The sequence below is a fragment of the Chamaea fasciata genome, unplaced genomic scaffold (assembly GCF_029207755.1).
Source record: "Chamaea fasciata isolate MVZ Bird 193981 ecotype frontalis unplaced genomic scaffold, bChaFas1.0.hap1 SCAF_2, whole genome shotgun sequence".
In the NCBI taxonomy this organism is placed as follows: Eukaryota; Metazoa; Chordata; class Aves; order Passeriformes; family Sylviidae; genus Chamaea; species Chamaea fasciata.
In genome coordinates, this window is record NW_027094087.1 from 5886287 (window position 1) to 5903660 (window position 17374).

At 38.9% G+C, this 17374-nt stretch overlaps 1 long non-coding RNA gene across 5 annotated transcripts in view; it reads left to right on the forward strand.

Moving 5' to 3' along the window:
• LOC136304985 (uncharacterized) overlaps positions 1-17374 on the forward strand; it is a 170811-nt gene that overhangs the window by 18490 nt on the left and 134947 nt on the right. The window contains exon 3 of one of the 5 annotated variants that reach the window (XR_010724948.1): positions 11270-11350. The exons of the other annotated variants lie outside the window; for them this stretch is intronic. This is a non-coding gene — a long non-coding RNA (uncharacterized lncRNA). Of the gene's footprint in view, positions 1-11269; positions 11351-17374 lie in introns of those variants that run through there. 5 annotated transcript variants of the gene reach the window in all.

Here is a 17374-nt window from a genome sequence, read left to right on the forward strand (position 1 = left end):
TTGTGCACCATCTGCTCTGACCTCTGCTCTGGAGACAGTGAAGTCAAACCAAGTTGTGTTACTAATAGTAAACATGATGAGCGCAGCTTGGTACCTCTGGATGGGTGGCTGGTGCACAACAGTCACACAGTGAATGGCTCTGGGACCCCTGCACTGCTCAGGTGTTGATTTTAGAGGTGTCGGGTGCTCAGACTGAAGTGATGGATAAATGTTTAGAAGTCTTGAGAGAAATAGCTACATAAATCCAACTGTGCTGACTAATTGATTATAAAATTGCTTATGCTGGTTTAAATTAGCTCTCCTGTTTCATGAAATTAGATTTCTCCTGACACTTGAAAATTGAGGGATGAATGCAGAAGTGATCTGTAGTGCTCCATGTTATGATGCACTGGTTCCTCCTAATGTGGGAGGAAGGTGGAGTTTTTGCTTCCTTTGCAGAAAGAGGGAAAAGAGAAAAGGCTAGCATTCGCTGGAAAGCAAGTGGTCCAGACAATTTGGAAAAATGAAAGCTGATTGTGAGCAAGGAAAGGTGATGCATTATTTGGTGTCTTCATTTACTGAATTAGATGTGGACTTCAGTAAGTGAATGTGGCGTTGTAATAAAGCAGGGCGGGAGGTTCTATTAACTGGCAAGTGCCACCTTATACTGTGGGTTACTGGATGAATAGGCTTGTCTGGAAGTTAGCTCTTCTTGTTTTCTGGTGGGGAAAAAAGCAACGCTGAACACGTCTTTGTTTTACCTTAGTTTTTGTCAAAATTGTATATGTTCATGTGCTTGGAAAGTATAAAAATGTTACAAAATTTGCCCATTAAAAAGGGGCAAGAACTGGAGGGGAAATTCAAAAAATACGTTTTCATGCCAAAATATTTTTCTGTAAGTTTATTATTTTATTTTGAACTTGATCAATTTTCATTTATAGTCCTGAGACTTAAGTGACTGGTTGGGTCATCTTTATTTTCAAGAGCTACTTTTTTACAAAAGGGAAGAATAAGGGATAACCACTTTAATTGAAAGATCCTAATGATTCCCTGTCAGGTATGGAAACATCCCATGAAATTAAGTTGAGTCTTTTTGTTGACTTCACTCAGTTAATAGTCAGAGTCACTGTAAAATTATTAGAGTATGAAAATGGGGTTATTTTTGTGGCCTTGATTTGAAAGAATTTTGATAGATTGTCACAGTGACTTGTCTTGCATTTAATGCAGATGATTTTGCATATTAAGACTTAAGATTTATCCACATGAAATGAATTCAAATTCTAGGCTTATAGATAAAATACAGCAGCCAGCTTTGTGGTTGACCCATCTCAGTGGCACTAAAGCATGTGCCCTTTGGTAGGACCAGTATTCCTGAGGTGTTGGATCTTTTTTGGAGGGATATTTTATATATATATATATATATATATATATATATATATATATGTATATATGTATATATAATTCAAGCCCATTTGTTGGATTGATTTTTCATGCAGGAAAATATTATGTGAAATATACATATCTAAACTTTGTAATCTTTGTTGTGAGACACTAGGAATAGGAGAAATATTAGAGTGTATCCATCTTTGTGAAGCTCTATATAGCCTATATATGCAATATATGCTTTGGTTTAACGTAGAGATAAAGCTGTCATGCATTTAGTGTAGGGAGAAGTTCTTCAGTGCTTCTAAGCTTGTCTCCTACATGATGTTTATAACATCTTCGCAGCACCTAGTGACTGTCAGACTTTTATTTTTCTTTTCCCTTCTTAATGTAGAGAGCTTTGAAGAAGTTCCAGCTTTTATTCAGGGCAGTCACAGTTGGACTTGATACAACTCTGCAGTGTCAGGTTGCATTTGGGTAATACTCTCATGACACCATGTATTATCCTAAAATGTTTGCAACATTCCAAGAAAGCCAGAGGGCGAGGAAAGGCTTTTGTTCCTACTTCATTACTGAGTGTTTTGCTCAGATTTCACTACTGGATTGGGAAGGTTGACACTAGCAGCAGGACAGACTCAGTCATAGAAAATACTTCTGCCACAGTCAGTGTTAAAACTGAAACACAAACATAGCAAAATTGTACTTCTGAACAATAAAGCTGGGTTTATAGTCTGATATATTTTGTGTTATCCCTAAGAAAGGTCAGTGCCTTTCTGGTGATGCAAAATATAGAAATAACTGCATTGGACAGGAATAAGGTAATACACCTTTAAATAGCTGCAGTGGTTTTCATACACCTTGGTGACAACTGGTGAGCTACTAGAAATATTTGAACAGAACTGTCTTGTTATCAGCATTGGCAAAATATTCCAGAAACTTCCATTTTAGCATCTGAATTTTATTTGAAAACTGAACTACTTGTATTTTGGTTCTTTGAAATGCACAGAGAAGGAAAAATTAAATTGAAAGAAAAGCCTTTTGCTTGAATTAGTATTCATAAAAACTAGCAAATAGCTCCTAAGTATGAGTTGTAATAGGTTTTTCTGACAAAGCTATAAAGAATGCAGCAGCATGAACTAATACATAAGAATTGATCTTTTTCTTTCCCATCTCTTTTCAGCCTATTCTATCAAATATGTACTCTGAAAGTTCTAGTTTTTACTAAAATAGGTTTGAAAGTTCAAAGTGCACATTTTATTTATCTTGGGAAGAAAACTAATTTTAGCCCGCTAACTGATTAAACATACTTTAGTTCTCTCATACTTTAGTTTCACTCCATATTGATAATCAGTTGGTAAAGTGTATTTCAATAGTAGTTGTTTGGAGGCTTCTTCACGTCAAATCTTTCTCTTCTTCCATAAGCCAGTACTGCCTGGAAACTTCAAATATTGTGGTGTTATTTACTTGGAAAATAAGCTTGCCTTGCTATTAATACGGAAATGAGAACATCTGTATTTATGGAACTGGAAGATATTATGACTATTCAGGGGCAAAAAAAAAATCCACAAAAATAAGTCAGTATTGAGATGACAGGAAATACTCCTGTTAATGAAAGTTTTAGTGAATCTTGGAGCAAATTTTGGGTCTCCTTGTCCTTCTGCTGGAATGACTGTGGGCAGCAAGGGTTCTTACTGTCTCAACCTCCATGGTTTAAAACGAGCTATTTGGCTGAACTGAAGCTGGCATGATTTACCTCGAATGCTTCAGGTGTGAGCAAAAGTGAAAAAGTAAGGGTTGTTTCATGTGCTGTTTTTCCATTTGCTCAGCCAAGAGTGGGGATGGCTGAGAGAATTCACCCCATCTCTGCCAAGCCTTTGCTTTCCTTATACATTTAGTTTGTGGAAATGTACACTCACTGCCATTCACAGCTCAGAAAAGGCAGAATAGTTAAGGATTCAGCTGCAATTAACCTTTGAGAGCTGTCTATGTAATTCCCATTCATGTCTCTCAAAAAGAAGTCTTTATACATCTCATTAATTTGATTCAGTTGCTTCTATTCAAAATGATAAGAATGTATTTGAATGCATGGCTCCAAAAGATCTGTTGGGCAGTTTAATTTTGCATGTGTTTTGCAACCAGCCTGCAATTTTCCTCTCTAAAGTCACATAAATTTAGAGCCCTATGAACACACAAGTCAATATGCATTAGTTGGATGGTGGGAGGATGATGTTAGTTAAGGCATTCATAGAATCTTTGCTTTTTTTTTTTTTGTTCTGGTTTTCAAGGTTTTGGTGTTTGACTTTCATCAGCAATTCCCAAAGGGTTAGCTGTTTATAGATAAAGTTGTAAAAAGAAAACAAGTGCTCTGATATATATCACTTACGCAGCAAGGCTTAGGTACTCACCCTGCCTGCAATGCTGCAATACCAGAATCCACCACAAATGTTTAAGGCTTTGTCCCATAATGAGGCAAAGTACAGTGCAACCCATTTCAGAGAGGAGACCTGAGAAATTGAAGTGATATTGGTACAGATTTTAGGAGCCTGTCTTTTGTCCTGCGGTAGATTGATGCTGTGGGCATTGCTAAGCCCAAAACCGAGCCCTCTTGCAAGTTCCCCTGGATAGCCTGGTTTTCTTTCTGAGCCCTGCAGCCCCCTCTCGTTATGTTAAGAGTCATCTTAGAAATTATGCTACTATTTTTTTTTTTATTATTTAATTGCAGAAAATGTTCTCTTACTGTAGAATACATTGCTTTACGCTGCTAATTTGTTCAGTCTCTAAAGACAGAACTTGTGGTCTTGAAAATTCTGTTTATGTATAATTTATGTGCAGTTAATTTGCCTCTGTTTGGCCCCCAGCTTACATAGGACAAGGGAAAGCTTTGTTGTCGCAAAAATATTTAGGAACACATTGGGAATACTTTCAAAGAAGTTACAGTATTTTTTCTCTACATTATGAACTCCTTAGGTTGCTCTCAGAATTTCCTTTTTACTCACAACTGTTTCACTTCCTGCCTTCAGATTTTCTGCAAGATCAGTTGCTTACCAACATTGATTGAAGCTGAGGTCTAGAGGTTTCTTAGATGTGTAGTCAAAAGACAGAAAGCATGTGAGGACTATTTTTTTAAATAAGCACTTGTGTGAAACAGGAAGACTCTCAATTGAAGTCAGATGTTGACCTTTGGATTTGTTGAGCTGCCAATTATCTGAATCTGTTTCTTTTCTCCCTTCCACTTGTGTGCCATCAAGAGCACAAACATGTCTGAAGTATGCAATTTTGCTTGCATGAGAGGTATAATGTTGGCCGAAATATAATGATTTTTCTACCCACAGTGCATATAGAAAATATGCCATAGTTTTTCATGTGTTTTGTTCTAGCTACAAATTCAAACACGTAAACTGCAGCTTTCTATACCAGCACTCTTGAAACAATAGGTTTTTGTGAAACAATATCTTGACACCTTTTAGAACAAACACAATTTGATTGAACTATATTCTTTACATTTGTTTGTAGAAAATATGCAATGTTAAAAGAAAAAACTGAAAAAACTGTTTTCCATTTAAAAATTGTTTGTACTTTATACATCACATGAACATCAAATGGGAGGAATTATCTAAAGTTCTGTAACCTGCCTTTTGCACTGCATTATTTCATATTATTTGTCCATAATTGCTACATTTTTATACAAATTTCAGTGAGTTTACAAAGCATCTGCAATGAATCATCCCCGTTTGAGTTTCAGATGGCATCCAAGCTTGGTAACAGAAGGTACAAGGGATTAATATTTCGTTGCAAAACAACAGTTTGAGCAGGTGGTACTTGATGCTATTACACATATAGGTCACTTGGGAGTGTGCTTAATCACTGAACTGAATATTAATTAGGACAGCTTTCTTAGCCAGTTTTTTTTTTTTTTTTTAAAAAAAGGAATACTTCTCAAGGAGGAGGGAAAAAAGACCAAACTCACCGAAGTCTGGAGTTATGAAAATTGAGGTGCTTGCTGTAAAAACTTGCTATAGAAATTGAGGTTCAGATTTTTTCAGGAGATCTAATTTTGTGATACAAGATATCACTATGAGCTTTGAGTACAAGCTGTGTGAACTCAGTCTTCTTAATTTCTCTTATTGAAACTTTTCTCTATCTGCCTGGATTTCACACTGTCCTGTTAAATGCCTGACCAAAATTACTTGGGTCACTTGAAGATGTAGGTTTCCATAGGTACAAAACAGTACTTTAGAAATTTTTGGCTTGAGATCCTGAAAATAAATGTGGGATTAATGTATCTGAGTTGAAAAATTAATTCTTGATATAAATTAGGGAGAAACAATTGACTTAATTGAATGAGCTGCAGAACATAAAATCTACTTTCTTTGACAGTTTTCTGTACAAAGTCATGCTTTAAATAACTTTAGAATTATTCAGGTTCTTGTTTTAAAAGTTGTAAAGTCAATTTTCAAGATGCTAGAATGCCCTGAAAGACAATATTAATCTGATTTGGTGATGCCTGATGCTACCACGGGTTAAATCCTCTGAAATCCAGGAATCCACAGGAGGAGCTGAAGCAGTTTCCTGCAGGCAGTGCTTGCTATTGCCTCTGCAGGACAGCAGCTGGCATTGATATGCCCTATCAACATTGCTCTGCTGCACCATCTGAAACTCCTTTAGGAGCTTTGATTTTTCCCAGGGCTCCGTTTGGGAGCTGCTGGCTGTCACAGCTGTGTGACAATGATGAGCAGCAGGAATTTCCCTCTGCCCCAGGCAGTGGCATAGAGAAGGCGTAGCTGTCTCCTGGAGTGGATTCCCGGAGGCTTTTCCACTCAAAGGGATGAGGTGCTTCACTTGGAAAGTGGGCTTTAGGTATTGAGGAAGTGAGGGATGGTCACGGGGAGGGCCAGTGTGGGGCTGGGACCTCCCAGGACTTTCCCACTGTCTGCTGAGTTCAAAGCCTCCTTCTCCCTGCTCCCACCAGCTTTCAGCACTGAGCTCTCTTTCTGTCCTTTAGCAAAAGGTTCTGGCACAGTGTCCTGTGCCTGTGCATATTTAGGCAGAGCACGGTGCTCCCACCCGGGCTGGGTGTTCCCTGAACCTCCTGGAGGCACCTTTCACAAGGCCAGGGGTTCATTGACAGCAATGCACACCTGAAGAGATGTTGCAGCATTGTTTCTGCAACAGCATCTTCCTTCTGAGGCCTGGTTTAGCATCATGTGAGGATGATGTACTGTGAATTCTGCTGCTCTGACATTTCCAGCTGCATTTGGGATAATGTCACTTTATGATCTGTGTTTGCTCATTGAAAGCCACCAGCAAAATTCAGCTTTTACTTGTATTGGTGAAACAGTCCCGTGAATTTGAACTTATTTCCACTGTGGAAGCTTAACTTCTTAGCTTAATTTTATATCTTTAAATGTTTGGGAGAGGAGGCATATTTTTTCCTGTTCTTTTTTTTTTTTAGTTCAGAGATGAAGTTAAATATTTTAATAAATATTGAAGATAGTGAGATAATCATTGATTTCAGCACTCAGGTGAAGCATGTTTATCTTTAAACACCTTGCACTGTGTGAGATGTCCATACAAATAAAGACTAGAGGAAACATCTAGAGAGAGGAGAAGAAAAACTGAGTTGGAAATGAATTTGAAATGGACTCTGAATTAGATCCTGCATATAAATAAACAGTGGCAGCCAGATGGCACTCTCAGATACCTGGGATAGGGAGGTAATGCAGCGGCATAGGAATTGAGGGGGAAACATAAAGCATGTCTTTGTTTCAGAATGGATAAATGGAAACTCTTGGGTGACTGAGGCTAGGAGTGTTGATTCTCAGAGAAAGCACCAAAGTGAGCTTAGCAAAAAAGAACAGATGTTGCTGAAGGCTGAAATGGTGGACATAGGGTATCTAGCTTGAGCAATGCAGGAGAGGGAACTAGAGTATCTTACAGAAGAACCAGGTGGTGCAGGTCAAAAGAGTGGGATAGAGTTAGACTGGAAGGGGAACCTGAGCTTTTAATAGGAAGCATAGAGTTGGAAAACTGCGATTTGAGAAGGGGGAGGTGTAAAAAAAACACCCAGGACTGATACAGATTTGTGGTGGAAGGCGAAGTTTACCTGGGGGAGCTAAGTAGTTTGACAAGTCTGTTGCCACAAGAGCATGTTGGCTTCCAGAGCCCACAGTAATGTTCCACATTCTTGACTCTTTTTGTCAGCAAATGTGTGAAACCTTTGTGGCCAATTCTATCCCTGAAAACCCACAGGGTAGCAACTGCTACCATTTACTCCCCCAGTCTGCTTACCGTACATGAGTTTCAAATGTTTATAAATGGACAAACTGCTTGTGAAACAAGTGGAATTTGGTTTTAATTCTGAAAAAGTAAACAAGAATGCTGCATGCGATAAAAATATTATTCACAGAAAAAAAGAGGCGTTTATGGTCCTAAGTATGGTTAATGATTCTTGCAACAGAAGTTTGCCTCCAGTTGTATGCTGTACAGTAATACTTAATTATGTTATCCCATGCTATTTTTCTTCCAAGCTATTCTCGCCTTATTCAGGTTTTTGGATGAACAGAGTTTGTTTAATGAACAGATGTTCACTATTTTGTACAACATGTGGCCTCAGGCCTCATTTCCTGCATTTTATTCAGACCCTTACTATGAAGTCAAAATGATTCTTTTCCTCAGGGGCTTTTCATGATGCTCATCACTGTAATATCTGAATAGCTTCTCTCAAAATAATTAATTTACCTTCACAACACCCTTGAGCTGTGCAAGTTTTGTCTATTTTTACAAGCAAGCAATAAAGGAGGAATGAGATCAAGATGAAGTATCTTCTCTCCATGCAGAGTGCCAAGTCTGAGACATCCAAGACACTGTCTGGATGGTCACTTTTTTTTTCAGTTTCTTTTTGGGTACACAACATTAAATTTTGGACTTTTATTTCCAAATTTTAGTGCTTGCTAATATGGTGTGGGAGGGATAAACTCACGTTAAAGTAAGAGTCTTTGGTGTACTATTGTTTGGGTTTATTAACACTAGTTATGTTAGTTTTAACGAATAAAGTAATCTAGAATTTCACATTTTTGAAGGGAATAAAAATGAATGCTCATCAATTCAAGTAGGTTATGAATTTATAGATATTTATATGTTAATGTAGTTATAAAACAGCCCACTGCCAATTTCTAATCATTTGTAGGCTGCTCACTCAGGTTTTGATAAGAAGGTAAAAAATGATCTGTGGAATTTGTAGTTTGTCTCTGAACTAGTTAAATTAAACTAAAGAGTGAACACAAACATCAGTATGAATGGAAATTAATTTTCAGTGTCATAACTAGAGCAACTGTTTAGAAGTCCTGTCTGTAGAGAAGGAATTTGTTACAAAAATGCTTTTCATGGTGTTGACAGAAGGGTTTTGTTTTTAATCCAAGGAAACAAATTGAATCATGGTGCTTGTTACAGAGAGGTTACCCCACTGCTCAACCCACTGAATTCCAAGAGCATCTTGGAATACCTGGTCTGCCCTGGAAAAGATGGTACCTTCCTGTGTGAATCTCATTGCCTGATAAATCCAGCTTTTTGCCTAATAGTGCTGATTCATTATTAACTTATCAATAAAAAGAAAATATTTGGAATCCTTTACATAAATTATGCCTTTACCAAAATGTACCAAGTTAGATTTAAAAGAAACCATAAGCATTTTTATGCAGCATCATGACTGGTGAAGCTCCAAGCTTGGTGGCCTTGTCAGCCGGAGCCCAGAGTTTACTTCCCCTGTTATTACTTGTGTGCACCTGAAATATTCCCCTCACAGGGTGCTGCTTCAGAAAAGCCTTTTGGCTACCTCCTGTGTTAGGCTGTTGTGCTTGATATAAAAAGGAATTTGGAAATATACATTAAGCTGTGATATTGAGTAAAGACGGTAAGCTTTATGTCTTGGGCCTTTGTCATGTTAAGAAATAGCTTCAATCCCTGTTTCAAGTTTAGTTCATTTTTATTGAATTGCATTCAGTGATAGTGGTAGTACTTGAAAAGTCTGTGTTCCCCCTTTCTTTCCCCTGCCCTTTGTTTAAAGGCTTCATCCTTTTTAAGCTTTTGAAGTGTTTATGTGCCTTGTTTTATGGACAGGTCTACAGTCATAGCTAAGGGCTCACTTCTGTAGGCCAGTTTTGCTGAAACAGATGTGCAAGCTAACATCTGGAGTGCTCAAACACATTCAGTAGAGGTTTCAGACAAGTGATTGCTGAAGTCTCTGTTGCTTTTTGACCATCTCATTTCAGGGCTGTGTCTAGGTGCTTAAACACTTAGACTTGTCAGCTCTGAGCATTTTAATGATTGTGCCCTTTGTGGATGTCACTTTAATATCTCTGTGCCTAATACTCTACTTGGTAGAGATATTTCTGTCACAGGTAGTTGTGAGAGCATAAAATGCCCAGATACTGGACTGGGGATGCAGTGCACAAAGATGAAAAGTGCAAAGGCTGCTTGGTGCCTGGATCTCAGAGCTGTGGGGTTCCCAGGGTTTGGAATGAACTAAGAAATGGAGTTTTGGGCCCACGGGAAGCTACTGCTACAAGGGTGTGCTACTGGTAGGACAAATTAGGTCCTGAGGTGATCTTCCTGCAGTTCTGAATTTCAAGAATCCACCTGCCTCACCTTGTTGATAGGGATTTGTTGATACAGGTACAGTTTTTTTTTTTTTTTTAATTTATTTAAATCTTAATTTGGCTACCCTGGAGAAGACAGTAGTTAGTAATGTTTTAATGGCTTTTGTGGTATAATTTTTTCCTTCAACAGTTCAGCCTCTCTCCTTATCTCCCTGCTGCTCAAGCCTGCATTGATACACTCCTCCCAGTGGCTGAATTTGGCAAATCTAGATTCTCAAGCCACAAAGTTGCACTCAACTTTTAGCAGCCTTGAATATAACCTTTCTTTGGTCTGCTGTAGCCCCTAGTGTAAAACCTAGGATGGTGGCAAGCCTCTTGGACACAGTGTGCAGCCAGGGGCCGACTGTGCTGTTCACTTGATGGCTCTCTTCTGAAAGAGAAATGTTTGCAGCCCTGTAATCCAAGCAGCTGCTGTCATTGCTCCAAGCTGAGCTGCTGATGTGAGAGCATGAGCACTGGCAGGGTTAGGCTGTTTGGGGGAACTTTGCTGATTTTTGGATTGAGAAATGACTTCAAAGTTAGTGCCAGGGCTTATATGGATAAAGGAATGTGAAGAAAGCTTTATTCATAATGCATCCTGTGCTTGGATCTTATGGATTTTGTAACAGCACAAAAAGGGAGGAGAGGGAGCAGAGATGAGCAGCACCATATGGGTTGCTGGAATAGTGAAGCCCAGTGGTGGGTGGGGAATATAATGCTTATTTAATAACAAAGACTCTGTCTCTGCCAGTGCATAGGCAGTGTGAAAATAGCAGCTCACATTCTGCTTTTTCCCGAACTGAAGCTGCCTTTTGAACGACTGGATTTGACAAGGTCAAGATCTCTGTCTTATGAATTTGACTGATCCTAATGACCTGGAACAGAGCAAGCAGAAACAGTGGCTGTCAGAGGAAGGTTATCCAGAACACCAGAAAGAGTTAATATTTATGAATACAGTGGTGAAAGTTGCTAACACAACACCAAAATGTGCAGCGTGCTACCTGAACCTCATAATCAGCTCCTGCTCTGCCTTCCTAATTTGTGGGAAATTTGGTAAAATTCGTTGATGTTTTCCGTGACCATTGTGCACACAAATGACAATTTCCATTTCCATGTGCACACACATGACAAACATTTCCCCTGTCATTTAAGATGCCAAATGGACTTCACTGACATGTTTGGTAATTTTTTTTTCCCCCAAGTGCTGAAGGAATAGTGGGTCATAGAGAGACAATAAAAAAATGCTTTGCTTTTTTTTTTCTTTTCCCCCCCAGTTGTATCTGAGCTACAGAGGTTGCTGTCAGTCATCTGTGACCAATACATCTGGAATTTACACTCCCAGCTAAAACATTTGGAGGACATAAACAATGCTGAGAGCTCCTAAGAGAGAGTGTCTTTGTCTGTGCTTTTGTATTTTTTAGCACCGTGAGCTCTGTATTGGATCCTCTGGGTGCTGAATGTTATGAAATTTAGAAAAGACAAGACAGGTTTTTGACTTTCAGAGTTACTTATAATCTCACACTATAGAAGTAGGGATTTTTACACTAATTAAGAAATTAAGTGAAATTTTTATTTTGCATTAAAATTTCAAAGTGCTTGTAACCAAGTAAATCTGCTTTCAGATGTGCTGTACAAATAGAAAGCTATTATATGTCTGTGATCTGATCCTGCTGCTACAATACTGAGCACTTACTGTGTGAGGTCAGTCAGTCAGTTCTACCCTTCACGCTGATGTCAGGTCGTTTTTGCAATTAGTTTGGTGCAAAAATGTCTTCACTTTACTTTCTGATCTCGGTTCTGCAATGCTGGGGAAGACCACTGGATGGAACTATTACATTTTACTGAGCAGAATCTTGCAAAACCATGCTGAGACTGAAATACGTGCTCCTTAAAAAAAAAAAAAAAAAGCTTTTATTAAATAATGGCATTACCATTAATGTTTGATTTTAAAAAAAGAAAAGCGGAAAAGCCATAATAAGAGCAGATTTTAAATAGTACTTCTGTGAATCTCAAATTATCAGGAGATGATATTTTCTCTTTTGCAATCTCTAGTTATTCTATTTGGAAGAATCGGAGTTGAAAAACCAACAGAACTTTAATTATACTTTTTGAAGTCACGAGGGCTTTTAAGAAAGATACTGTGTACCCTGTGCTGTAGTATTAGCCAGCAGATTATCCAGCCAGAAGTTTTTCAAGACTTAATACTGTTTGGCAGATAGCAAAAAGCTTCCACTGTGGGAGATGTTAGGCAAGAGGCTTTTAAGAAGTCATGCTTCAATTATTCTGGTTAATTAGAAAGAAAGTCTGTAATTAAGGGAGTAGTTCTTCTCTTTTTTTTTTTTTCCCCTCCAAATGAAGTTGAAAGTTAATTTGGAGCTAAGATTATGGGGTTTATTTTCTCTTGTCTTTTAGTTTGATCGGATGGACATGATAGCTGCTGTCATAATACTGTGGGACCTCCAGAGAGGAACATTTTAGTTGATAAGCAGTTTGAATTTAAAAACTAGTTCCTGTATTTGGAAACTTTTAACAGATTCATGTGATTTCCAAGATACTCTTTGTGTGATGATAGCCACCAAGGTTTACAGTGGAAAGCTACTTCTATAATTTGCTAACAAGGCAGCTGCTAAAATAAAAATCATCAATTTCTGTGTATTATCCTAAAACAGACTCCTCTTGAAGATGAAACTATGATAATAGAAACTCATTATGGCATCATCCCTAGGCAGTGACAGCAGGCAGATCTCATTGCAACCCAAGCTCTGTGTATTCACACTGGGGTCCTGAAATATTCATTTGTCTCACGTGTGTGTCAGGAGGTGTTGTGGAGGGAGAACCACATTCATGGGTGGTTAGCAGCTGGCATGGAGCTGGGGTAACCTGCAGATATCTTTCCTCCCTTTTTGTCCTATTTGTAGTAGTAGCATTGGGGAAAAAATGAACAAAGCCTTAATGCCTTGTAAATTGTGTGATATTCAGCTCTCTATTTAAGGAAAAAACCAGTGTTGTTTATGATACCATAGAATATGAGCATTTTTGTGGGTTTTTTTTGAGCAGGCTATACCTCTTTAAGGCCAACAGCACTGGCAAAACAGACTCTGAAAATGTGGGAGTGCTCGTAGCCTTTCCACTGATACAGCAGGAGGACTTAAGGAGCACAAATAGAAGTTCAGATGGGTGACTGCAGTCCTGTTGGAGCTGAGGACCCTTTGCAGATGGTGCTGGGGTTGGTCAGTGTGGTTCCTCTAACGATCTGCTTGTGAACTACAGAAATTCTGCTTGAGTTGTGAAGTTACCACATTTGTGAAGTGATACCAAAGTTAGGCTGAATATGTAAATCCACTATTCCTTCTGAAAGAGAAGGAAAGAGTGCCTGAGAGGCCGCCTTCTGAATTCGGAGGAAACCCAGTCATTGTCAGGAAAAGACATGTCTGAATCGCTTCATGAAGAAAAGAAATAATTAGGTAGAGCAAGCTAGTTGTTTCATGGTTTTTGTCTTTTCATATTGCTAAAACCAAACAGAGAACAGCTGTTTCCTAAGCTGGGTTGACTTAACCTGCTGCTTTGTCTCCTTTATTATGATTAGGGTGTGAGGTGGTAGTGGAGCTGTTTTTCTCCACTCACCTTAGTAGTTGTCTTGTTAACTGATTTTTTTAAAAAGAGGATAGATTTCACAAAAAAAAAAAAAAAAAAAAGTCTTTTTTTTTTTAGTATTTGACAAATGTGACTATTCAAGTTATAAATAAAACCAAAACCATTTTATCTTTTTCTGATGAATTAGCCTTTTTATGTTTGTCACTTGCATTCATTCAGCCCTACTCTGACTTCTGCTGCAAAAATGCATAGCACCTTGAACATTTCACTATAAATACTTGGTATTTTGAGGTATCTCCAGCTACATAACTACTGAAGAATTTTCTTACAGGGCTCTTGCTTTAGATGGCTTTTTTTCCTTTAGATGGATGTTGATTCAATAAATATAACAAAGCACAGAATACGGCTAGAATGCTAACCCTGAGTGGAGCTTTCCTTTAAGGAACGGGAAAATTAGTTCTGTGGTATCATTATCAGCTGCAGTGCCAGCATCTGCCTTTTGTTTCACAGCGTCTCCCAGATGCTGGAGTTCCCAATCTGCCTGGTGTCACAGCTCCTCACCTGCCTTGCTCCTTGCAACTAAACTACCACAGTGTAATTGAGAGTTTCAGGCTGCACAAGCACCAGATGATTTTTTTTTTTTTTTTTTTGGTTTAAGCCTAATTAACTGTTAACTTGTTAATTGGTGGAAATTCCTACATCAGAGATCAGAAGTTTGTGCTGCTAATTATCATGATCTGGTATGTGAAGCTGTGCTGACACTAGTAGCATTGGCAGAGCGGGATAATTAGAAGTAGAGAGAAGCAGAACCAGAGTACTTATTCAATTGATTTGATGGAATATTCAGTTTTTCATTACTCCTCCCTGCCCCAACAATAGGAAATCAAGTATGAGCTGCTAGACATTGGAAGCTTGGCTGGCATCTGAGTTTATGACCGAGCTCTACCCAAACAGGCAGTCTGTGAATTGGTGTAAAAGACTCTCTGTAGAAGTGTACACATATCCTTTGCATAGCATTAAAAAGGAGAGCCAGAGCTGATTGGTTTTGACTTTTTGGCTGCTGGGGAGTAGCACATTGAGGTTGGGTGAGCACAGCTGCTCTGGTACGTGACAGCTGTGGTGGTGCTCAAGGCTGGTGGCCAAAGAGGCCAGAGCCCCTTGATGGTCAGAGACATCACATGGGGAGAGTTGGTAGAGTATGGAAAATTCATAGCATGGAATGAGGTCCAAATAACCAGTTGTCATTAGCATGAGGTACTGCAGAAGCTTGGCAGGACACACATTCGGTGGTGTTACAACTAAATTTTAGAATATAAAATCTGAACTGTTTCTAAATTAATAATTTCTACAATGAAATATTTTTACGTTTTGCTTTTTCATACATAGTTGTATTATGGGTTCTTTCGGTTTTTCTGTTTTTTTTTTTTTTTTTTTTTTTTTTTTTTTTTTTTTTTTTTTGTTTTGTTTTGTTTTGTTTTGTTTTGTTTTGTTTTTGCTTTAATGTGGAAATGTGTCCTGCTTGTAGGATAATATTGCTAAGCCTGTTATTTTTGTATTTCTTGCCTTTCCATTTTGTTCTTTATATTCACTGTTGTACATTTTACCTTCCTTTGCTTTCTTAAGCTCTTTTACTTTCCAGTGCAGAATCTCCTTTGCATTGCAAAGGGTGGTGGGGAGAAGTTTGCTCCTGCAGGCACCTGTTCAGGCAGTGAGCACAGGGAAATGTCACACCAGTGCTTTGGAGGACAAGGAATGCCCTGGAATGGTAACCAAAACCTGTTCTGGTCTTTTGTTAGCAATATAAAGAAGGAGATGGATGAAGTTCAAGAGTGAAATGCTGGATGGGTATTGAATCTAAAGAAAGAACATAGAAGGGGAAACAAAGCATTGAAAGATGAGTTAAGAGTTGCCCACTGGTGAGGTGTGTTATGGAGCTGTAACTACAGCAGGGGTAGGAAGGCAGGGGGAAAAAAGGCCATGCTGGGTGAATAAGTAAGTGAAAAATACAATTGAAGATAAGAGGGGGAAAAAATTGTGTGATGAAAAGATTCAAGAAAAGCCTGGAAGAATATGGAAAGAAGTTAAGGGAATATAAAAATTGATGAGAAAAGCAAAGATCAAAAAAAAGATCACACTTACTTTCAAAGGAAGAGGTTGAGATGAAATAACTTGTTTTTTTATCCTGGTAGAAAAGGTGCTTTTCTCTCCGGAGAAATCCTGAAGTTCCCAGCAGGGCAGGAATAGGGCTGGGGTGCCCACTGAGGCTGGCTCTGCCCACCAGGGAGTCAGGGATGGGAGCAGCCTTTCCTGCAGGGAAAGGAGCAGCAAACTCCCTCTCCCAGGCTCAGCTTCACCTCTCTGGTCTTCTAACCACTGCTGCTGGGAAAGTCTCCCCCTCACTTTAGTTACCTGTCTCCACATTGCAATTATTGGTATCTCAGCACAATTTGGGTTCTTTCCCTTAAAAAATGTTAAAAACAGCATGGATTTTTCTTTCTTCTTCAGTAAAAATATTCCCCTCCAAAGTACCGGGGTTCCTTGGATTTGAAAACAGCTGATAGAGACCTGAGCTCTCTACTGACCCGAGACCTGAGCTGAGTCTTCTGGCTCTGCAAGTCTTGGCAGCTCATGCAGGGTAAAAACCTAACAAAACCAGATCCTCCAAGCTCTTCCTAAACCCATCCTTAACTCAGCATTCAAATATTTTCCTGCGAATCTGAGTACCTGCTTCAAATGTACCCCTCTGCCCCCAAACCAGCTGTGAATTTAAAACTCAACAGAAAATACAGAGGTTTAGTAAGGAAAAACCTTGTGGTATGAATCAGTATGTTTTAAAAAGATTGTTTTCTCATCTGAATGAGATAGATTTTTCACAGAAAAACTTGGGGAGTTGTGTGAGGGGGAAAGCACCTGACTACAGCCCATAGCTTGACCAGTGTGGCTTTTTTTGGGGCAGTGAGGTTGAAGTTGCTGCTTGCAACCAAAGTGTGTGGACATCTGGTGTGTATGTGTTCTGTTTTCATAGTGTTTAAAAGGAAAGACAGCTTCGGGCGACCCCAGAGCAGTTGTTGGATAGCTCCTGTTACACAAGTATCATACTGAAAATTTACTTGGCAAGGATTCCTGTTTCTTTTAGCTGTTACCTTTCAAAAATATTTAAGATTTTTACCTGCAAATACTTGAAACCTGCATAGTGATACAAAAAAACCAACCAAACAAAAAACCACACACACACAAAAAAAAAAAGGAGCATAAAATGTAGTGTACATGATCTGGACTGTCAGTCATCTGTCACTTGTTCAGAGTTCTTCTCTTGGAGGTGGGAAGAGGTTATTTTTCAGGGTGCACATTGGTAGGTTTGGCTGCACTCTTCCTATTGCATGGATCATGTGCTCATGTATAGTAATGTGACCTGTAACTCTCAGACTTTGGCTCCCCAGGTAGATGAATGCCATGGATTGATGAACAGGGACATTTCAGTAACATCTTCCCAAGTTCAACTTGACAGGTTAGAGTCGTTCTGTGCATGTCTTGTCACATAACACCCAGAGAGCATCAGGAGGGTCAAGTAATATCTGAAAATGAACTAATCCCAGTGAAGGTCTGTACAAGCTTTACGTCAATTTTTTGAGAGCATTTTTTTCAGCTTCTCACTTTCCATGTGCTCTTTCATGGCTGTAGTCCTGCGCTGCTAGAACTAGTTTGTGATGCTGTTAATAGGGGCAAAGACAAAAATTTTTATTCTCCCTCCCGTTTGATTGTAGCCTTGTTAATGTGCCGACAGT